The following is a 25,000-nucleotide window of genomic DNA, read 5'->3' as shown; positions in this document are numbered from 1 at the left end:
TCCGTCGATTATCACTGCATCTGATTTTGCACTTTCAGTCACTTTATATCAGCAGGCAATACTCTTCATAATCCAGAAATTTGTTCCATAATATTATATCCTTTTCTATACACTTGCTAATATAGATGGGGGAGGCTTGCAAATCAGCTTCGTAGGTAGGAATGCAATGTGACGAAATTCGGTAACGCTTTTTTTTTTTTATTACTTTCTTGGATCTCTGAAACCTAATCGATTTTATTCAGTATAACAGAACAACACAGTAATGAGGTAATAATGAAGGTGTTTGTCATCCCTCTAGCTTGAAAATTCTCCTCTGAGCTAAACAATATTGTTTATTAACATGACTGAAAGAGTTAGAAATACGCTGAAATGGTATGGCCATGTTAAGAGGATGGAGAATGGGAGACCGACGAGAAGAGTGAACGCTAGTGAGGTGGTGGGGAAGAAGGAGACTGAGGATGGAAAGGGAGATCAAAGATGAGATGGAGTGATGGGGTGAAAAGATACCTGGGAGAGGAGGGGGTGAGTCGAAGCGAGGTAGCCATCCCTTACGAGATAAAATATCCGGTAATATAGAAACAGACTGAGCAAAGGAGCAGTAAACGTTTCCTCACTGTATGGGTTAATAGGCAATATTTGTTTCATATGTTGTGGATTTTGAGCGAAGACATCAATTGGGTGACATATAACGAGGTCTTATATTTAGGACTTCTTTCTATATAGCCATGTACACTCAAATGCAAATGTTCATACACCTCCCCTGTCTTTCACAACGCTGGCTTCATAAATACTTCAGTGTGGCGTAGGGGACAAAGGTGCTGTATAATCACCCACAGAGAAATGATAACATGCATCTCAGTACGTCACATTAAAACGTCTGCAAGTCCAGCCGTGAAACAGAGGCATGAGAGGCAGAGCTTGGAATATGACGGTACATTTATACAGCGTCACCCGGAGTCCTCCTGAGCTGAGGGATGATCAGATGTTCGTCATTTGCATTTATAGTGGTGACATCAATAATTCTGTGTGTGTGTTTTTTTTTTTAAGCGAGAAAGAAGGAACCAAAGGCCATGAGCCCGCAGTAACAGTTCCCTCCAAGAGAAAAACAAAATACAATAGAGAGCCAAATTCAAGATCCGATCATTTTGAGATGCCTGGACACACTGAGTTGGAAAGACTGGATATCATAGGCAGCAGGAAATACAGACAGAGGGAGACAGTTCCAGAGCTGACCTGTTGCATAAATGAAAGACTGGGAGTAACGGTTAACTCTTGCATTAGAGCGTTGGACAGAAAAGGGATGAGAGTTTGCTGCCAGACGGGTGCTACGCGCCCGTCGTAGAGGTGGAGGAATGCAAGCAGACAGTTCAGAGGAGCAGTGACCATTAAAGTAGCGATAGAAAAGAGATAAAGATGCAACAGTGCGGCGAAGAGACAGAGGTTGAAGGGAGTCAGTAAGAGGAGGAGAGTTAATGAGACGAAAAGCCTTTGACTCCACCCTATTGAGAAGAGCTGTATGTGGGAAGCCTCCCCACACATGAGAGTTGTACTCCACACAGGGGCGGATAAAACCTCTGTATAGAGTCAACAATTGTGCAGGGGTAAAGAAAGAGCGGAGTCGGCTTAGCACACCCAATCTCTTGGAAGCAGATTTTACAAGAGATGTAATATGATCTTTCCAAGATAAGTCCCGAATAAATGAAACCCCAGGCATGTTCAAGGATGATGCAGGATTAAGCTGAATATTATTAAACATTAGTGGGTATACCTGTGGAAGATTTTGTCAGGTTGATAGATGTAAGAACTGAGTCTTAGATGCATTACACACACACACACACACACACACACACACACACACACACACACACACAGTGAGGTGGAGGTCATTCCTGAGTAACAACGTTTTCCTTTGTCGAGCTTTATGAAGCTATCAAACTGAGTAACTTAATAAAGATGATCAGAGCTAAACATTATTACCAAGTAAAGACCTCCACCTCACAAGACGTGTGTGTGTGTGTGTGTGTGTGTGTGTGTGTGTGCTGATAGTACATTACTCTGTACTTGCATGACTGATTAAGTTTTGTCCTTTTGCTGGACTCTAATTAAATATGTTAATAGAATCTTATATATTAATTTAATGTCATGTGTTCGCTCGCTTCTTTTTCCTTTTTTTCCTCGTCTCTCATAGTGATATTATTCCACTAAATATTCCTCTCAAGCTGGTGCCGTTCCAACCACACATGTTTTCCCTCCTCATCACCTTCATCTTTCTTACATCACACTGCTGTCCACTTCCCAGCTCGTTTAATCTCACCCCAAAGCATCATCTCCCTTATCTCATCAGGGCTTCCCCGTCCTGCACTGCCCCTTATCATACCTCCTTTTTTGCATGAAGTATCTCTTAATGACCTAATTACATTTTTCCTATCTCCCCACATCTCTTCTTCCGTGGGTGAGAGGGACGCCTTCACGTGGTGGCACTGATATTGCCGCGCGGCATCACTGCCCCAATATTAATGTCCCTTAACTTCTTTTCTCATCCACCAAAAAAAGGATGGTGGACGGCAGGAGATGGAACCTTCTGCCTGAAGTCCACTGGGTTCACGTTTCAGATGAACCTGGGACTAAAACAACAACAACAACAGCAACTACTACTACTACTACTACTACTACTACTACTACAACTACTGCTATTACAACTATTACTACTGCCACTACTACCACTACTACTACTACTACTATCGCTGCTGCTGCTGCTGCTGCTGGTGTTGTTGTTGTTGTTCTTGGTACTGCTGCTGGTGCTGCTGTTACTACTACTACTGCTACTACTACTAACTGCAGTAGCTACTACTACTACTACTACTACCACTACTACTAACTACAGCAGCTACTACTACTATTACTACAACTACTACTCTTACTCCTACTACTACTGCTACGATTATTGCTGCTGTTGCTACTGTTGTTCTTGGTACTACTACTGCTACTACTACTACTACTAGCACCTTGTGCCACTACTACTACCACTACATGACATGAGGAGGTGTAGGAGGACTACTGGACCTTGGGATAGGTCACTACCCCCGAGAAATAGGTCCTGAAGCCTTTGTCCAGAGTTGGACACACACAAAAAATAAATAAATAAATAAATAAAAAGCTACTAGCACCTTGTACTACTACTACTACTACTATTACTACTTGCATCTTGTAATGCTATTGCTACCTCTACTACTACTACTACTGCTACAACGTCCTTGTAAAACTGTTTACTTCCTTCATTCTCTCTCTCTCTCTCTCTCTCTCTCTCTCTCTCTCTCTCTCTTCCATCACCATCCTTATCCTCCCTCCTCCATCACTATACTCTGTACTCTCCATCTAGTTCGTATATTGACACCTAACATTTCCCTCTGTTGACTAAGGTAATTTTAATATATTGATTCAGGTCATATACTGTACTTTGTTTATAAGTATACGTAAATTTCACACACACCTTCCACGAGTCTACGAGAGTGGGTGGGAGGGTGTGGTTCTGTGGACGATTTGGGTGGAAAGAAGTAATATTATTATTATTATTGTTATTGCTTCATTATTATTATTATTATTATTATTATTATTACTACTACTACTACTACTACTGCTACTATTACTACTACTACTACTACTACTACTGCTGCTACTACTACTACTACTACTACTACTACTACTGCTGCTACTACTACTACTACTACTGCTACTACTACCACTACTACTACTACTACTACTACTGCTGCTGCTACTACTACTACTACTACAACAACAACTACTACTACTAGTGCTACTACTGCTAGTACTACTACTACTACTACTACTACTGCTACTACTACCACTACTACTACTACTACTACTACTGCTGCTGCTACTACTACTACTACTACAACAACAACTACTACTACTAGTGCTACTACTGCTAGTACTACTACTGCTACTACTACTACTACTATTATTATTATTTTTATCATTATTATTATTACAAGACATCAACTTCAGCAAAACACTTTCATTAATCGCGCCGCACCAACCGCAGATTAAATGTACACATCTATACGCTGTTAACTTTGCCTAGGCGTAAAATTGCAGGTCTCTCCATCTTGAATGTTGAGCAGTGGCCAAAGATTAACACCAGTATACAACGCCAGTCACGAAAAAGCTCTCTCAAAAGGATGTAGAGCCGTAGTATTTTCTTATTCTTCCACTCTGTTATGGAAAAATTGCCACAGAAAGACGAAAATAGTTACCTGCTTAAATTAAAAGAAGTATGCACTATGTTAAAGTTTGCTTGCTCATAAAGTATTCCCATAAACTCATAAAATGGAATTAGGTAAGACGCGCACACAGTGGGAAGTAGCAGTTTAAAAGCCAGGTACAGTCGCTTTCATGAGTCTCGATACACATGTAAGTTGTGTTGTCTACTGATGTGTCCACCGCTGAAAAGATGTTGAACTATTCCACTTGCTACCCGGCCAGATTATGTTCAGTGTATCAGGCAGTAAGCCAAACGTTCCATATTCCAAATGTAGTGAGCACTACAACTGACAACACGCCCACATGTGTATCGGGACTCATGAACACTACTGTACATCTGACCATAACCCCGGTGACTTGAAGGGAAAAGCATAATCTCTTTCGTAGACCTCTATTCCCCCATTCAAGAATAGAGAGGGGATTGAGGGATATTTATTTCAAGGGGCAGCTCCACCTAGTCATATCGGTGCCACCACACGAAGGCGCCCCTTTCCAGCACCAGAGAAATGGGTACCACTGACGTACAAAATTCTACTTTGACAACTGATAAGCGGTTTTCCTTCTTATCAATGCCTTAGTTGATCGTTGTCATTATTTTACATTCCCAGATTAATTTCTTTTCGATATGACTAAGCAGCTCAACTAACTGGTTGTACAAATGGCCCTCAACCCCCTCTCTACCCCCCCAAAAGAGTGAGGAGGTGTGAGTTGGAGATCGAGCAGCCTGATGGTGGGCGATAGAATGACATGGAGGCAATTCGTTTCTAGTCACCCCTTCTGGGATTAAGGACCTTACCTGTAGACAGATAGATGGATAGATAGAGATAGATGGATGGCCAAAGATGTATGGATAGATAGACAGACAGATGGATAGACATATGAACATAGATATATAAATGGACAGATAGACAAACAAACAGGCAGATAGACAATATACAGACAGTTTCCTCTGCAGAATCTCCCAATCGATCACTTTCACATCGCCTTCCCCGTTTTTCATTTTTTTTACTCCTCTTATATCCTTTCTCTCTCATCCTTTTCCAGTTCAATGTTGCTAGGTCAGTATCCAATAACTTTTTCCTCACCAATTTTTATTACATCTTCTTTCTTCTCCCTCCATTCTCACTTCCACTTCCACCTTCACAGCTAACTTTTATATCAGGCTCATCGTTCCTCTTCCTCGGTATTTTCTTATTGGATCCTAAGCATTATTCTTACAGGTGTTTTTCATAGATGTTTTCCTCTCTGTTTATACTTTTCTTACCTTCCCTCCTCTCACCACCTCAGCTTTGTTCATTCGCGTCCTCCTATTTTCTCAAAATGTCACATCTCTTCCTTCCATTCTATAGTTTCTCTACCTTAACCTGGTCCAAGTTTTCGTCCTTTTGTGGTTATATGATATAGCTTAGTGGCAGAATAAGGCAATAGCACTTCCTCGTGACTAGCACCATATTCTAGTTTATAATGTTACAGCTCAGCATTTAATACGAGAAGATAGCAATTGCAGGCCATGTTAGAATATAAAAGGGCAAAGCTTCATTATATTTCCATTCCCTCATTCTTTTCTTTCACCGATCTCAAAGAATTTCTCCACCCTCTCCCTCACCTCAATATAATTTAGTTAACACGCTCACATTCCTTCCCCCTTCTTAAAAATCGTCTAGGTGTTGATTTTTAGGACTTTAAACTATTTCCTGCATAGCTTAAATTCCTAACATGGCTTATTCTTTCTAGGCGTCTTATACGTAGATCGATTCCACTCCCTACTGTCTGACCTACTTCCCTCATCATTAACGTTTATCATTCCAAACCCGTCACCACGCCACGACATCACAGTACTACTATCATCATATCATCACCACTTTTCCCATATCAGACCACCGTCATCATACCACCATCACCAAGCTTCCTTAATTATCACCACCATCATCGCGCCACAATCACCACACCACCATCAACACACCACAATCACCTTAACTCATTACTGTCACTTCTGTTCTTCCATATTTATCACCACACTCACTACATCACTGTCACCACACCTCACCACCAACACCACACTTCCCACTCTCCCCCAGTCACCCCCACCACACTCCCTTAATTATCACCACTATCAACATACTACCATCATCACCAGTCTTTCCTAATTATCGCTATTATCGCTAATCCATTATGCTCTTTTCACCATAACCTTTGCTTATGACCTCCAGCATTTTAGACACAATGAACATAATGTGTCCAGGCGTCTCTAACAGACGAATCGTAATCAGACTCTACGTTGTTAATATATATATATATATATATATATATATATATATATATATATATATATATATATATATATATATATATATATATATATCTGTCTATTGCCAGACGCCTCAATCCCGTTCGGGGTGGCCACAAACAAATCGCCTCCATGTCGCCCTGTCCCCCGCCATTTCACTCCTCTGCTCCCAACTCACACACCCCTCTCTCATATACCTCTCCACCCCATCCCTCCATCTCATCCTCGGCCTCCCCCTCCCTCTTCCCCCTTCCACCTCACTCACATACACTCTCTTCGTCAGTCTTTCACCCTCCATTCTCTCCACATGGCCAAACCACCTCAGCGTATTCCTCATAACGTTTCCTATCACATCCACATCCACACCACAACGCTCCTTTATATCCTCATTTGTCAGAGTGTCTCTCCATGTGACTCCACAGGCTCCTCGTAAATAACTCATTTCCACTGCTCTCACTCTTGACTTGTGTCCTTCCAGCAACGTCCAAGCTTCACTACCATACGTTAGAGTTGGTATCACAATACTGTCATGTAGTAACTTTTTCACTTCCATGCACACTTCAATGCTTCTTATCACTGCTTTCAAAGAACCAGCAACCTTTCTTCCCTGCTGTACAATTTTTTAATGTACCAGGGGTCACTGCTTCAGGAGGTGACTTGTTTGCTTGTCCCTCATGGGAAAGTTCCTAGTCTCAGTGGAATGAACGGAGCTGGGGCCTGATTGACTGCTGCCTACCTTAACAGAGCCAGGCAAGGTTGCCACACCACTCCTGAATATCCACACTGTGCACTGTGCAATTTCCACACTGTGTCAGCAGACGCCCCGTCAACTCAGCGTACCCGTGCAGTGACATGCAATTAGATAACTCATTGTACTTTACTACTTTCTCTTTCAGGTTATTCATACAGGTAGCTTATATAATGTATTATAGAATGTAGCTTTTCCTTTTCAGTCTTTCCTATGAAATTTCCATGTCAGTTTTTCCATGCTGCGTGGTGGTTTTTCTCAGTTTTTCTTACCAGTTTTGGCTGGAGGGTTTGGAGGTGGGGGGAGCCTTCTTGCTTTACTATCCTTATCCTTCAACATGTAGAGTTAGATCTTGTAGTCATAGTCTACTCTGTACCAAACAGCCTCGAAAGGACCATAAGGTCTGTTGCTGTTTGCTTTCCTTTGTACCCTTTGTACCCTCCAAACCTCCATCCTTACTCATCACACTACGCAAGTACTTAAACGTACTCACATTTTCCAATTCCTTACCATCCAATCTCGCTGTACATTCACTGACTTCACCTCTCTCAAGGACCATCACTTTACTCTTCCCTACATTCACCTTTAGATTCCGTTTCTTACACACTCTCCCGAATTCATCCACCAAGACTTGCAGCTCTCCTTCGTCTTCACTCAACAACACAGCATCATCTGCAAACAACAGTACAGGGAGTTTCCAAACACTGCCCTCTCTCACCAGGGCCACTCCAACATCCACTACCCTACCTTGTACCTCTTTTATTACCCCATCCATGTACAGATTGAACAACCATGGAGACATGACACATCCCTGTTTCAACCCAACCTTCAAAGAGAAAAATTCACTCATTTCACCATCCACACGCACTGCAGCCTTATCACCATCATACATACTCTTCACAGCATTCAACAACTTCCCATCTACTCCATATATTCTTAATACTTTTCATAGTTGAACATAGAGGATGGAAGTAACGCGAGTATAAGTGGCTGGAGAATGGCTGGGAGAAGGAGGGAAGTGAGAAGACAGGAAGAAATCAGTAGGATTGAAGTTGTGGAAGCAATGAAGAAAGTTAAATTGGGGAAAGCCCCAGGAATTGATGGAGTTTGTGGTGAAATGATGAAGTATGGGGGAGAGATAGTAGTAGAATGGATGTGGAAAATGTACAGATTGGCCTGGGAGGAAGGTAGAGTCCCGGAGGATTGGAAGTTGGGTATAATTATTCCCTTGTACGAAGGAAAAGGGGAAAAAGAAGTGTATGGTAATCATAGGGGCATCTGTCTTCTTAGTACCATAGGAAAAGTGTATGGTAGGATACTTATTGACAAAGTTAGAGAAAGAACAGAGGAATTAGTTGGAGAAGAACAGGGAGGCTTTAGGAAGGGAAGAAGTTGCGTAGATCAGATATTCATTCTTAGATCTTTAGCGGAAAAGTTTCTAGAGAAGGGAAAGAAGTTGTATGCGGCTTTCATGGATTGGAAGAAAGCATATGACAGGAATATATATATACTGTATATATATATATATATATATATATATATATATATATATATATATATCATCAGCCGTTTGAGTATCCACTGCAGGACCGGCCTATCCCGACCGAAGTCGGGACGATACAGCCAATGTATCTCTACCACGTGACTTAGGTTGTCTAGTAGAGATTGTATGTAGGGTGAGAAGTGCTTGTAAGTGTAATTGTTGGAGTGGCTTTGGATGAGTGTGTAGTCTGTTAACCAAGTGTAATCGGCCCGCTGAAGCCGACTGGGTGCAAGCATACTTCATAGTAAGCGACACTGGTTCAACCACAGCGCCCCTTATGTCGGCCAAAACAGTACGTGGCTGGATGAACACTCCCAAAGTTTATTACCCTGGCAGGGCGCGAACCCTGGCTCACCCGTGTACGAAAACTGACACTGTACTACTGTACCACAGAGGCTCATATATATATATATATATATATATATATATATATATATATATATATCGATCCATCATCCAATTCTGCGTTGCCCCATAAGGAGCGTAGAAGCACGGGGCTAGGCAATTTGATCCTGCCATTTAAGCCTCACTCATCGCTGAGTGGCATTGCGTGAGCAATAACCCCAATCACCCCTTGGATATAAACCTTCATCCCTTCAATCCGATTGGAGCGCTATAATTAATGGTTACCACCCAGCGTACTAAATGGTTTCCTGGTGTACAGGAAACCATTAGGCTTGTCACTTAGTGTAGAGTCACCCATAGGCAGAAGGAAGAGGAAAGAATGAAGAAAAGAAAGACAAAAGAGGGAGTGTAAAGTCACCCGTAGGCAGAAGGACGTGGAAAGAATGAAGTAAAGAAAGACAGAAAAGGAAGGAAGGAATGGAGGGAGGAGAGGAAAGGGCAGACACCCGAGAGCAGCAGCACTACATCGAGGGAGAGGATGGTGAAAACCCCCACCTACCACAATATATATATATATATATATATATATATATATATATATATATATATATATATATATATATATATATATATATATATACTCGTATTTATGTGTGTGTGTGTGTGTGTGTGTGTGTGTGTGTTTGTGTGTAAACACAACCAATATCACCACACCACCAGTACCATTAATCAAGCACCACCACCACACCACCAGTACCATTATTCAAGCACCACCACCACACCACCAGTACCATTATTCAAGCACCACCACCACACCACCAGTACCATTATTCAAGCACCACCACCACACCACCAGTACCATTATTCAAGCACCACCACCACACCACCAGTACCATTATTCAAGCACCACCACCACACCACCAGTACCATTATTCAAGCACCACCACCACACCACCAGTACCATACTCCACCTCCTCCCAACCACCACATACCATTATTGCCATCGTCATACAACTTCTCACCACCGTCGTACCACCTACTACCACCATCCTATCACCATCACCCTGTCTGCCCACAGTCTAACTACATGCTTCGCAGTTTCCTTTCCTGGAGGCGGACGTACAGCGATGCGGGGTGCCTGGCGGGGCGGGGTAGGTGAGCCTCGACCTCCAGCCCCTCTCACCCCCCACGCAATATACGCAAGACCAGCAGGACTCAAGGTAACGCACATTTGTTATCCTTATACAGAGTGCAAGCGCTGATGAGGAGCCTACACGTGGTGGCGCTGTGTACTGAGAGAGAAATAAGTAACTTCCCAATCTGTGACGAATACGTATAGGAATAATCAAACCATTTGAAACACCCACCAGTAGAGGAAGGTTTTCATTGTACTTTGCCCATTGTAAATGTTCCACAAAGGGAACTGGGAAGATAGTTATTTCTTTGACTGTACACTGGGTGAAGAGACTTAGCTACAGTGTCCAACAGGAACCTAATATCCTCATATTTCCCTACACCTCCTTATGGAAGGACCCTGGTGATGTGCTGTTTACAAGGGGGCACCGGATCCCTACAAAGTGTAGGTAACGCACCAGACTGTACCTGTAGGACGGTCTCACAGAAGCAGCTGCTTACCTTCGGTCAACAGGTCTGGTTGTCCAGACAGACCGGAGTTAAGCAACAACAACAATACACGGAGTATCCTACGCAGCTGTGGAAATTTCTTAACACCTTCCTTAGCGATTTATTCTGCATATTAGAGCTCAGTGTCGTGTTCTGCATTATTAAAACCAACTATATCGATAACAAGGCGATATAAATATCAGAGAAGAGAATGTCGGTGTGTAATATACAAAATAAATCACAAATGAAGAACTGCAACAAAGCTTCCTATGTCATTAAAATACGACTTAATATATTGTACGGTAGAGCTGCTTGTCTGTTATAACTCATTCACTCTGAGCACCATAATGTCTACACCCACAGCATTCCCTTATTATCTTTCTTTCATAATTCTTTCATCCAATCAGTTTTCAGTTTAGCATAATTCCTTTACTTCTTCACTAATGCACTTCAGACATGCCACAGTTATCCTTTAGGCAAATACCCTCAGAGATTTGTTTTTTTCTGTTTTTATGGAGGCATCGAAAAAGGGATTAGAATTTTTTTTTTTTTATTTTAGGGATCTTAAAGGGAATAAAATCGGGTCAAAGTTAAAATTACACAGACCCACAAATTCTGGGATCCTATGTTCTTGTATGTTCATTAATAATCATGGCAATTTGCACAGAAGTATGTCAGTGTATTGAAGTTGTGTGTAGACCATCTTGCATTCCCTTGGGCCTGTTGGTAATATTTCCTCTCTCTCTCTCTCTCTCTCTCTCTCTCTCTCTCTCTCTCACACACACACACACACACACACAAGCAGATACCGACAAGACCGAAAAGTGAGTTTTTAGTTGAGCGCCATGTACAAACTCGCCCCCCCTCCCCCCTTCTCTCTCTCTGAAGTCACTGCGGAAGTTGAGGATGAGTCGTGGAAAATTAAGAATCGAAATTAGAAAGCTCATTAGACAAGAAACATGAAAAATACTCTGCACCCCCCCGCCTCTCTCTCTCTCTCTCTCTCTTGTACCCTCCTATGCTCAGGGGACTTGGACCCTTCGTCAGTTAAGAAACCTCCCTAACACCTCTTCCTAGGCGATTTATTTTGCTTATTACACCTTTGCATCTAAATACCCTTTTCGGTGCTATATAAATCATTCTAATAACGCATACTCTGCATTAATAACTTACGAAAGGATATCAACCATATTCAGAAGTAAATCGCTAAGGTAGAGGTGTTAGGGACCTTCCTTATCCAACGTAATTACATGTCTTGGTAGATTTTTTCCCTTAGCAGTTATTTCTTATCTCAGACTCTCTATCTTAGACATTTTCTTTTCTATTTTCTTTTTGCAATCCAACAAAACTTTAATTTAAATCAAGATAGGTTTTTCGATAGGAGTATATCATAGTCTTAATGAAAGGCTTTACTAATAGACTTCCTTCCTACAGTAGGCAAAATTATGTATATCATAAAATACGATAAATCATAGGTGATGAAGTGGGAATGAGAGCTAGTGTGATGATGATGACGATGATGATGATGATTATGATGATGAACTGCCGTATTAGGAGGTGATGCCAGGATTCCGGTGGCTGTAATGATGTGTGAATGAATGTGTGGACTGTTTAACTGGATGTGATGTTAATCGTTCTTCCCCCTTGTGTACCTTCTCTTTCCTTGTCCATGCATCCAGCCCAGCCATATCCCTCGTTGGGGTGGTGGTGATGACGATGATGACAGGGATGATGATGACGGCAGTGGCGATGATGACGATGATGATGATGATGATGATGATGATGATGCACCCAATCACTACTGTCACGCCATATTAATTAGTACTTTAATTATTATTATGTATTTGTTTTCTTGTGTAGGCCCAGTTCTTGTTATCATAGGAAACTTTACATTTCGTCTTCTTGGTGTTTATGTGGCTATCAAAAATCATTATTATACCCGCGCTTGCCATGCGAGAGGACGCTATGTTTTGCTGTGTGTGTGTGTGTGTGTGTGTGTGTGTGTGTGTGTGTGTGTGTGTAAACAAAATAACTCAAATGTTTTTCATCCGATTTAAGCCAAACTTGGTGGAAGAATTGAGTATTAGCCAAGAGTTTACCAAATGACTTTACAAGCAACAGGTCAAAGATCAAGGTCACAGGGCTAGGTAAGAAATTGACCTAGCATGATCAACTTAAACAGCTCTTATCCGATTTAGACCAAACTTGGTGGAAGGGTTGAGGATACAGCAAGAACGAAGGTATTCCATTTTGAGAATTAGTCAAAGATCAGGGTCACAGGGCAAGGTCAAAGTTCAACCCGAGTGTTTGTGTGTGAATCCAGCACACGACCTTAGCCCGTATCTTGTCGGGTAAGGATGCTTCCTAACACCTCTCCCTTGGCGACTTATTTTTAGATATGACAGGTTAATACCCTTTTGCTCGTTATTGATGCAAAAAATGGCGATGTTTGAAGTATTTATGTAACAGGATGGGACAGTAAGGTATAATAAACAAACTAAATCACTTAGGAAAAGGTGTTAGGGAGTTTTTATTCTTACCGATGAGAATACGAGCCTATGCCTGCGACTGTTGCCTGAGCCCACTAAACAACGAGGCGTATTTATAGACCCCAGAACACGCTTGTGAGGGGAGCTGCTCTAAGAATACACAGGATAATGTCGGAGATGAAGGCGACTCATAAATACACACACGCAGCAGGGTTAATGAGCAGCTTATATAAACAACAGTGTAACTACCGCCACTTATTACCGCAGCGATGTATGTTCCCGGTGATTATGGAAAAGTAGATGAAGTATGGCGTAGTCTGGCAATAAATAGCCTCAGAATTATACACTCCAATTTTATAAACCATTCAGTGGGATTTAATGGCAGTGGTGTGTCTTACGGCGGTATACTTAAACACAAAATCGTGAAGGGAAAGGCAGCCCTCCAGTATTTTATGATAACTTCTGAAGCACCGTGGCTATTATTATTATTATTATTATTATTATTATTATTAATCACCTCCATCCATTGCTGAATTATATTGTGAAGATCAAAACCAACCTTCCTAATACAGTTCACCATTTGGAGTTGTAATGTGAAGATTAACACTAACCCTCATATTTCAATCCGTTGGCCCCAAGCACGCCAACGGCTGTGGTTACCGACCATCTACTATTACTATTATTATTTTATTTTATATTTATTGATATTACAGTGTAAATAAAGACATTAAACTATTGGAGTCGCTGGTCTATGCGACTCTCGACCACTGTAGCTTCGTAATCCATACCCGCCAGTGAGACAGGCCTGAGGGCTGATGATCTAGTGCCCCTGAGACATAGGAGTACAGACCTCACGAGGGAGAATGGCAGTCGACATCTCATCCAGGCCATAACAGAACTCTACGGTTGACGTTTCTTCTCAGAATGAACCTCTGGTAGTCTCGAATAGAATCTCACTGCCTCTGGACCCATCCCACCTGATCTCGTGAACACAAGGGGAGTGAATCGACCGTGGTCCACATGTTGGATCCTTTCTTGATAATTTCTATTTTTTTCTTGTTCATTCCTTTTTGTGTGTAGCTTTGAGAGACAGTTCACGATGACATGCTGCCATGGGATCGAATATCCTGATGTCGAAGAACGCCCTCTGCCCACGTGTCCAGAAACCTCGAGCACTGACATACTACTACTACTACTACTGCTGCTACTACTACTACTACTACTATTATCATTATTATTATTTTATTTTCGGCTATCAGTACTGGGGGCCAAGGTCGTTAAGCAAAATGATTTCTGATTCAATGTATTTATTTTTCTATGATTATTTATTATTTTTTTTTTTTTAGATTCACCGACAAAAACTAATCTAAGTACCCTACCTTTTAGAAACCTAGCAAACAAATCGCAACCCTATACTTTTATGTCTGAAGGGCAAATTTTGAGGACTTCTTGCCTTTGATCCCTTTTTCTTTACATAAAAAAAACTAAAACAGACCAATAGGCAAAATTACCTAAGAGCTATTTTAGGCTTACAGAAAGTGAAACATGTCTGGGCCCTAAGCATAATTGGCGAGAGCAGATTTTGATGTTAAGATGCACGTTGACAAACTAATCAAAGGCCTTCTATAAACATCGAACGGACATATGGGGCATGAGGAAACGTTGGGTAGGAGAGAGACAGGTTAGAGCTTCCCTACTTGATTTTCCCTAACGCTGGGGCTGAAACAAAAAAAGAAAAAAAGAAAAGAAAAGATACGAAAGAAAACTGAAGAAGGGAAAAAAACTAAAGATGGGTTTGGTGTAGCCTGAAACATTAGAGAAAATAAAGAAATTAATCTCTAACCTCTCTCTCTCTCTCTCTCTCTCTCTCTCTCTCTCTCTCTCGCACCCAACTCTTCCACTTGTCACAATGGATCACTTACATATGGGGCTTCCTTCCCCTTCGCCATACAAACCCTGACCACTTCACCACGAATATCTCATCCTGACTTTGTTTTTTGCTGTTTATCAGATTGATTTTTTCAGCTTAGATCAATTAGTAAAGGAGTTAATGTAGGCTAACACATCCGGTTCCAAAATCCTTTACTACGTATGATATGGAGTCAAAAACAGATCTGGAGATAGTGCGAGAGGAAAGCAGAATGCAAATAAGTATAAGAGAGAGAGAGAGAGAGAGAGAGAGAGAGAGAATTATAAGCTATTATTTTTCTAACAAACTGGTAAGAAAATCATGTAAAAGATATTAATATTTCAGAAAATGTAACATAATTTAGTGCTATGAGGACGTTAGGCTATTTAAAGTGCAAATAGTGATTGTTTGGGGGTAATAAAAAAAAAAAAAGTGAATTTTTAACGTCCAGAATGAAGTACTGCAAAAATATTCGTAAAGTTATAAGCAAAAATTTATCAATAAAAATGGAGTCACACAGCTGCCACATTTATGGTTATAATTATAAACTTCGTCTTTCGACAGTGTGATTCGCCTGTGTAGTAGTTTTGTTTCGCATGTCATGGCTGGAGGGGGACGCCTTCATGTGGTGGCACCGATATAACTAAGGTGTCTCACTACCCAGTTACACAAATGTCCTTCAGTTCCCTCCTTATCCCCAGAAAGGAGGATGGTGAACTGCAAGACTGAGGGTAACTTTAGCCCAGAGTCCATTACTTCACGTTCAGATGAGTCTGGGATGGCTACTACTACTACTACTGCTGCTGCTGCTGCTGCTGCTGCTACAACCACTACTGCTATGACGACGACGACCACGACGACGATCACGACGACGACGACGATGACTGCGACCACAACTACTACTACTGCTACTGCTACTACTACTACTACAAGTACTACTGCTCCTGTTGCTACCACCTCAGGAACAAATGACCCACATATGGTAGTCATTATACCCTTCCCTTTTTTATTTATTAATTATATTTGATACCCCTACTTCATTCTCCAGGACCCTCTCCCTTTCCCTCCACACAATCGTTCAACCTGCGCACTCCACCTCGCCCTGAGTCAAACCGCCTCCAACGCCTACGCCAACGCCCACCTCGCCGCCCACCTCGTCGCCGTCACGGGAGGAGGCCAAGGACACTCTTGTATAGGGGCGACGTCTCTACTTGACCACCAAGGAGACAGGTAAGGGCATGGGGACAGGTGAGGGCGTGGGGACAGGTGAAGGCTTGGGGACAGGTAAGGCTGGGACAGGTAAGGGCGGGGGGACAGGTGAGGGCGTGGGGACAGGTGAGGGCGTGGGGACAGGTGAGGGCGTGTGGATAGGTAAGGGCGGGGACAGGTAAGGGCGGGGGGACGTGAGGGAATAGGGACAGGTGAGGGCGTGGGGACAGGTAAGGGCGTGGGGACAGGTGAGGGAGTGGGGACAGTTAAGGGAGTGGGGACAGGTAAGGGCGTGGGGACAGATGAAGGCGTGGGGACATGTAAGGGCGTGGGGACGGGTAAGGGCGAGGCAGGTGAGGTCGTGGGGACAGGTAAGCGAGTGGGGACAGGTGAGGGCGTTGGGACAGGTGAGGGCGTGGGGACAGGTGAGGGAATGGGGACAGGATCATGAGAGTCTGCAAGTAGCAGATGGTATTAATGAAGGCTCTATGTAATTTAGAGAGAGAGAGAGAGAGAGAGAGAGAGAGAGAGAGAGAATTCTTTAGTTAAATAAGAACGAATGATAAAACAAAAAAAGGTGACAGAGAAAATAAATAAGGAAAGTGGGAAGAAGGGGACTATCAACATATGAGGAATGGAAGGAATTAAAAGGTGGGAAATCGAAGCTAATAAGTGAAAAGGAAACTTGTCAGGACGAGGGACATGTGAAGAATGTTGATCAATTACACAAACAGGTAAGCAAGGGAGGATAGAGAGATTGTTGTTGTCCGTGAACCCAGTGGACTGCCGGATTATCTAGCTCTCCTGCAATTCACCATCCTCCTTTCGGTGGATAGAGATGTACAAAAGGGACATTTGTATCACCAGTCAGTCGAGCAGCCGGAGTATGTCAATGCCACCACATAAAGGCGCGGGCGGGAGTGATTAAGGGCAGGTGAAATGAGGTAAAAGAGATAGGTAGACAAGGTAGGTTGTCCAACTGAAGAATCGGGACGACTGGTAACGGGAGATGATTTAAGGTAATGACAAGGTAACCAAAAAATTAGCCATATATATATAAAGTGAATAAAAAAAGGCACATGAGAAGTAAGTACAAAAGGCGAATGAGTACAAATGACAAGTGAACACAAGGGTAGGTGAACACAGAGGAAACAGTGTTGGGGTGAAAACAATGAACACAAGGGGCTGGTGAACATAAAGGGTAGGTGAGCATAAGGGGCAGGTGAACACAATGGGCAGGTAAACAAAAAGGGCAGGTGAACATAAAGGGCAGGTGAGTACAAAGGGCAGGTGAACACAAAAGGCAGGTGAATATAAAGGGCAGTTGAGTACAAAGGACAGGTGAACTCAAAGGGCAAGTTATAAATGGCAGGTTAGTACAAAGGACAGGCGAGCATGATGGAGGCAACGAAGAGATGAACCAAACAATTATGTCTCTGGTGTTGCTACAGATAGCGTGATAAACCTATTTGCCAGTAAAGTAGCTGTATTATGACTGTATTCCATTTTGCTCACTGTTTCAGCACACACACACACACACACACACACACACACACACACACACACACATCTATTATATTAGTGCTGATATAGCCATAGTGTTTCAGGGTAATAGACTTTGTGCTATAAATATCGATATCAATACCCAAACGGTGACGGCGCCTTCTATAGAGAGATGGGACATTGCCAACGGACTCGCCATGTTGTTTATATCACATAATGTGGGAAAAATATTTACAATACTGATATAAAGATTTGAAATGTTAGCATCAGTATTAAATGGTGAACGCTAAATGAGTACAAAGAAAATTATCAAATGTCACAGGTGTAGCCTACAGCATGGCACCGGCTCAAGAATGTGTCGTCATCTCATGGTTTACTTTAGAAATATTCATACTTTGCGTCGGCGAACTAGTTTTGTAATCCGTTGGCCGTAGCTTAGCAAGAAGAATGCTCTGCGTCACGAATATCCAAAGCATTTTTGTTACGTCATATATTCCCCGCTCTCTCCTATGTTAGGGTGCGACCACACGTTGCAAACAAACACGAACGCACGTTGGCAAAAAACAGAAGTGAGTGCTCTCTACGTGTGGGTGTTTGTTTGACATCTTCTGGCAGTCAGGGATGTTTGACAACCACTTTACCAAAGTCTTGTGTTTTCGGTCTTATTCACTTGACCTAGGCAGGGCTGCCGTTCATCGGAAATTGCTTCTGATAGTCGGATGAATGAAAATGAAAACCGTGCATTGTACTTACTTAAGGAAATTTACTGAAAATGGAACTTTTAACCTAAACCCATTAAAATTGCCCACAATCAACGCAAGAATTGGCAGGATTAAAGGACGTACTATAAATATCAGTATAATGATATAAAGCAAATGATAGATGTTATTGACAAATTATATATATATATATATATATATATATATATATATATATATATATATATATATATATATATACAATATATATATATATATATATATATATATATATATATATATATATATATATATATATATATATATATATATATATATATATATATATATATATATATATATATATATATATATATATATATATATAGTGTTTGGAAACTCCCTGTACTCTTGTTTGCATATGATACTGTGTTGTTGAGTGAAGACGAAGGGGAGCTGCAAGGCTTGGTGGATGAGTTTGGGTGAGTGTGTAAGAAACGGAATCTAAAGGTGAATGTAGGGAAGAGTAAAGTGATGGTCTTTGAGAGAAGTGAAGTCAGTGAATGTAAAGCGAGGTTGGATGGTGAGGAATTGGAAAATGTGAGTACGTTCAAGTACTTAGGTAGTGTAATGAGTAAGGATGGAGGTTTGGAGGGTGAAGTGCTTGAAAGGGTACAGCAGGGAAGAAAGGTTGCTGGTTCTTTGAAAGCAGTGATAAGAAACAGGGAAGTGAGCATGGAAGTGAAAAAGTTACTACATGACAGTATTGTGATACCAACTCTAACGTATGGAAGTGAAGCTTGGACGTTGTTGGAAGGACACAAGTCAAGAATGAGAGCAGTGGAAATGAGTTATTTAAGAGGAGCCTGTGGAGTCACATGGAGAGACAGGCTGACGAATGAGGATATAAAGAAGCGTTGTGGTGTGGATGTGGATGTGATAGGAAGCGTTATGAGGAACACACTGAGGTGGTTTGGCCATGTGGAGAGGATGGAGGGTGAAAGACTGACGACGAGTGTGTATGTGAGTGAGGTGGAGGGGGGAAGAGGGAGGGGGAGGCCGAGGATGAGATGGAGGGATGGGATGGTGAGGTTTTTGAGAGAGGGGGGTGTGAGTTGGGAGCAGGGGAGTGAAATGGCCGGGGACAGGGCGACGTGGAGGCGATTTGTTTGTGGCCACCCCAAACGGGATTGAGGCGTCTGGCAATATATATATATATATATATATATATATATATATATATATATATATATATATATATATATATATTGTGTGTGTGTAAGAGGTATGTGTTTATATTACTGCTTGTTAATTAGGGCATATCACATGACCTGTCTTTCCTTCCTCATTGTTAATCGTTTGTTTTTAAGTAATTTGATTACCGTTACTAAACATGCTACACTGGGGAAATGTTAGTAGCGACAGTGTTAAAATTATTTAAGTTATGCCTCGGCATTTAATAATTTTACATAAAGAAGAGGTGATTGTACGAGAAAACGTGATGGGATACAGACATTTTGACGGGCGGAGCCTTAGTGATGGGTAGCCTTTAACGATAACCAAACGTACTTATGTTTGCTGCGAGAGGGACGCCTTCACGTTGTGGCACCGATATAACAAGGAGGCTCCTTTGCCTAGGTTTACTGGTACATATGTCCCTCAGTTACTTCCTTATTCCCCTTACAAAAAAGGTGAGGGGGGGGGTCAACTGCAGAGGGGCGTTTAAAGCCTGCAATTCACTTGGTTCACCAACTGAATTGCAGGCTCCACCACCAACACCTCCACCACCAACACCTCCACCACCAACAAAAACAATAGCAGCAGCAACAACAACAACAACAACAACAACAACAACAACATTTCCCTGCTTGTCATCATTCTAGTCTGCTCGCAAGCTATGTACTCTCTTAGTAAACATGCGAACACCAAAACATCACCTTGGGAGTTCGTGTTTTTTTGCTTCGAAGAGACGGACAGAATACCAGAAAAACAAACAGATTGTGAGATAGACAAACAGAGACAGATACAAAGATGTTGGGTACCCTACGACTTTTTTTTTTTTTTTTTTTTTTTGTAGGGAACTTCAGGGAGTTAATTAAGGAGCTAATTTTGAGTTTTTGAAAAGAAGTCTAATTCTCAGCGTCCACAGAGCTAAAGTTACTCATGTCCTTATGGGCGAAAATGGTCTCCCTCATAATTTACCCACAAGATCATCAGTATATTATTGTAACTCCACAACAGTTGATCGCTGGACCAATATTAGCCACTTCAGACCGACGGCATATTTTCTTTCAATTTTTCCCTCTGCCAGATATTTTACTCTGCTCTGGAGGGGCCTTGTCAAGAAAAGAAAAATCAGATGTAAACGGCAGAGGTATTTATGCGAGAAGGAATCATATATAGAGGACAAGCATTTGCAAGAGAAGGTATCAGATATAGAGAATATTTTTTCCCCCAAGAGAAGGTATCAGACACAGAGAATTAGGATTTTTTTCCCTAAGAGGAGATATCAGATACAGAGAATAGATTTTTTCCCTCCTGAAGAACGTATCAGATACAGAGAACAGAGGCTTGTTCAGGACAGGGAATTTAATATAGTCTTCATTGACCCTTTACAACTAGAAATTTGTCCCAAGTTCAGTTCTATTGTTAGTAAGAAAAAAAATAAAAGCACTCAAACACCTTTTCACAAGCGAGTTTTTTAGCTATTAACCCTTGCTGTCCTATTCTGTGCTATATAAATCCTTCCATTATGACACTCAGCATAAATAGCGCACAAAAGGATGTTAACCAGCCATATCAAAATAAATAAATAAATAAATAAATAAATCTGTAAGGAAGAGGAGTTAGGAGCTTTCTTTACTGACAAGAGACTAGGCCTGTCTTGTCGTTTATGACAGCTACCCAACACCTTTTCCTAAGCGATTTATTTTGCTTATTACACCATTATCGTCTTCTACTTTGTTACAGAAATCTTTCCAGTATCACCGAATTCTACATAAATAACGGAGAACAGGATATTAATCAGAGGCATTCAAAACTAAATCGCTAAGGAAGTCGTGTTAGGGAGCTTCCTTTGGCGACGGGGCTACGAGCACAAGAATCACCTCAACTGGCTACCTATGTGTTCTGGGGTAAAATGGAAGCAGGAAATAAAATGAGCACGGAGCTAAATCGGCCATATATAAAAATAAATCGGTAAGGAAGAGGTGTTAGGGAGATTCCTAACCCGACGAGAATACGAGCACAGGAAATCAGCTGAGCACGGAACACGGAGGAACAAGGGAAAATGAGCACGGCCAAGCAGTGTGAGTACAGGGGAGTTGTTGATGAGGAGGGATGTGTTGTGTACGAGAGAGAGAGAGAGAGAGAGAGAGAGAGAGAGAGAGAGAGAGAGAGAGAGAGAGATGCAGGTTGAAACAGGGAAGCATAAAAAGTACCATGTAATGAAGATCAAAGGCAATAGCAAACTAAGATCTATGCAGGGTGGTCCGAAAATAGCGCTCCTCTAGATGGCTCAGTCTGCTGGCGTGGGCGTGGGTTTAGGGGATTAGGAGTCAGAAATTAGTGATACAGGAAATACTGACAGTACTGACCGAGCCGTCGCAGCAACACACGAGAAATCGCCTGGTGATGTATTTGGAAACATCAGAAACAGAAAAGAAAGGAAATTCGGATATCTGGTTGAAAAATAAGTACTGTATAGCTGATTCACTTTAACTTGACGGAGATTTTCGTCCTTTTGCAGTCTACATCCCGTAGCTCAGTGACAGAATAGTGATACTAAGGCTGTACATTTTCGTGACTAGCACCGTATTCTAGTGTTAATCTCTTGTTGCGTCTCCAGATTCAAAACAAAGATGACAGTTTTACAGCAACGAGTACATCCCTTTTACTCAAACTTGCCCTAAAATTGTCATCTCTCTCTTTTCAATGCTGAGTTTTAACATGGGATTAACACTAGAATACGATGCCAGTTACGAGAAAGTGCCATGGAAAGGCTGTAGAGGTGCACTATTGTCCTTTTCTGCTACTGAACTTCGAGAAATTAGCTGCCCATGGCAAAAATCTATGCCAAGTTAACATGAAAAAGGTATAGTAAAAGTGAACAGAATATAATGTAAGAAAAACACAAACACACATATCAGAGTAAAGTTGAGACATCTGAGAATACCGGAAAGGACAGAAGATATGGCATTAGGAAAGTAAGAATAACGTGTGAGAATAGAAGAGAGAACCCGAGAGAACGTGGAGTTCGTAAGTGCAAAATGGTATGAAGCAGAGTACTGTGTTGTGAACGATGGGAGAGATACAGAAAAAAAGCACAGTGTCTGAGAATAGCAGTCAGTAAAGTAGTAGTAGTAGTAGTAGTAGTAGTAGTAGTAGCAGCAGCAGCATCAGTAACCCAACGATTTCTGAAGGTAAACTGGGTGGAGTGAAGGCTGAGGTTGCCATGTTCCTAGAATCCACTCTCATTCTTCCGGGTGGCTGAGATGGGTATGAGGGGCGTTTTTATAATCAAGCAGCTGTATCACCGAGTCACTTGCGCTACCACGTGAAGGCATCCCGCATCAGTACAATGCAAGTAGAGGAAATAAGGAAATATGCCAGTACAGAAAATAATGTAAATCCTCTCAAACAACGACGTATGGACACGTGGAAAAAAAAAAAGAGGAAGGAGAAAAATACGCGGGGCTAGTGGAGAGTGAGCAGCTAAAAAGGATATCATTATGAAAGAACATAACTGGCGTGCATAAAATTTTAGTACGGCAAAAGCTGGTGGAATGGGGAAAGGAGTATAATTTAGGAGAGGAGTGCAGTGTGCATATAATGAATAAATATCATGGCTTAAAACTAGAAACCAAAAAGAATACTAAGAGAGAGTCGTGGATGTATTTGAAAATAATGACTAAAAACCGTGCAAAAAAAAGATGGGGGGGTGGGGGCAAGCAAAATATGGATGAATAGAAGAGGAATCTAATATGAAAGACAGATAAAAAGATGGAACAGATATATGTATATTTATATCTATATCTATCTGTCTATCTATTTATCTATCTATCTACCTCTATCTATCTATCTTTCTATATCTATGTCTATCTATCTATCTAGATAGATAGATAGATATCCCCTTGGATCCCAGAGCTCCTTGGTGGGGCATTGTGCTGGCAAGGTAATAGGCGTACCGTCCTCCGCCTATCGGCTCATAGTCGCGAAGCTCATAGGTCCTTACCTGGGGGTCCCCTACTTTATTAATTTTTGAAATTCCCAGTTCTCTCTTACATTGAGGACACTGGGCTCCATGGGTCATTATACAGTATATATATATATATATATATATATATATATATATATATATATATATATATACTCTGTACATGTAAATATACCGTACTGTATACACACACACACACACACACACACACACACACACACACACACACACATTTTATATATAGATAGACAGATAGATAGATAGATAGATAGGGAGGTTTTAGGAAGGGAAGAGGTTGTGTAGATCAGATATTCATTCTTAGATCATTAGTGGAGAAGTTTCTAGAGAAGGGAAAGAAATTGTATGCTGCCTTCGTGGATTTGGAGAAAGCATATGACAGAGTGGATAGACAAGGATTGTGGAAAGTATTAAGAATATAGTAGATGGTAAGTTGCTGAAGGCCGTGAAGAGTATATATGAGGGTGCTATGGCTGCAGTGCGTGTGGATAATGATCTATGTGAATTTTTCTATTTGTTGGTTGGATTGAAACAAGGATGTGTCATGTCTTCATGGTAGTTCAATCTGTATATGGATGGGGTTATAAAAGAGATACAAGGTAGGACAGTGAATGTTGGAGCGGCCCAAATGAGAAAGGGCAATTTTTGGAAACTACCTGTACTGTTGTTTGCAGATGATACTGTGTTGTTAAGTGAAGACGAAGGGAAGCTGCAAGTCTTGGTGAATGAGTTTGGGAGTGTGTGTAAGAAATCTAAAGGTGAATGTACGGAAAAGTAAAGTTATGGTCTTCGAGAGAGATGACGTCAGTGAATGTACAGTGAGGTTGGATGATGGGGAAATGGAAAATATGAGTACGTTTAAGTACTTGGGTAGTGTGATGAGTAAGGATGGAAGTCTAGAGGATGAAGTGCTTGTAAGGGTACAGCAGGGAAGAAAGGTTGCTGGTTCCTTGAAAGCAGTGATAAGAAACAGGGAAGTGAGCATGGAAGTGAAAAAACTACTACATGACAGTATTGTGATACCAACTCTAACGTATGGAAGTGAAACTTGGACCTTGCTGGAGAGACAGAAGTCAAGAGTGAGAGCAGTGGAAATAAGTTATTTGAGAGGAGCATGTGGAGTCACATGGAG

General features: G+C 41.5%; 1 pseudogene; it reads left to right on the top strand.

Moving 5' to 3' along the window:
• The window catches only part of LOC145394767 (uncharacterized), a 90,232-nt pseudogene that overhangs the window by 41,832 nt on the left and 23,400 nt on the right, over positions 1-25,000 (top strand).

This window comes from Coenobita brevimanus, chromosome 28 (assembly GCF_032717465.1).
Source record: "Coenobita brevimanus isolate Jiangsu-jjx chromosome 28, ASM3271746v2, whole genome shotgun sequence".
In the NCBI taxonomy this organism is placed as follows: domain Eukaryota; kingdom Metazoa; phylum Arthropoda; class Malacostraca; order Decapoda; family Coenobitidae; genus Coenobita; species Coenobita brevimanus.
Note: the sequence above shows the minus strand (reverse complement) of the source record. Positions and strands in the feature narration are given on the sequence as shown.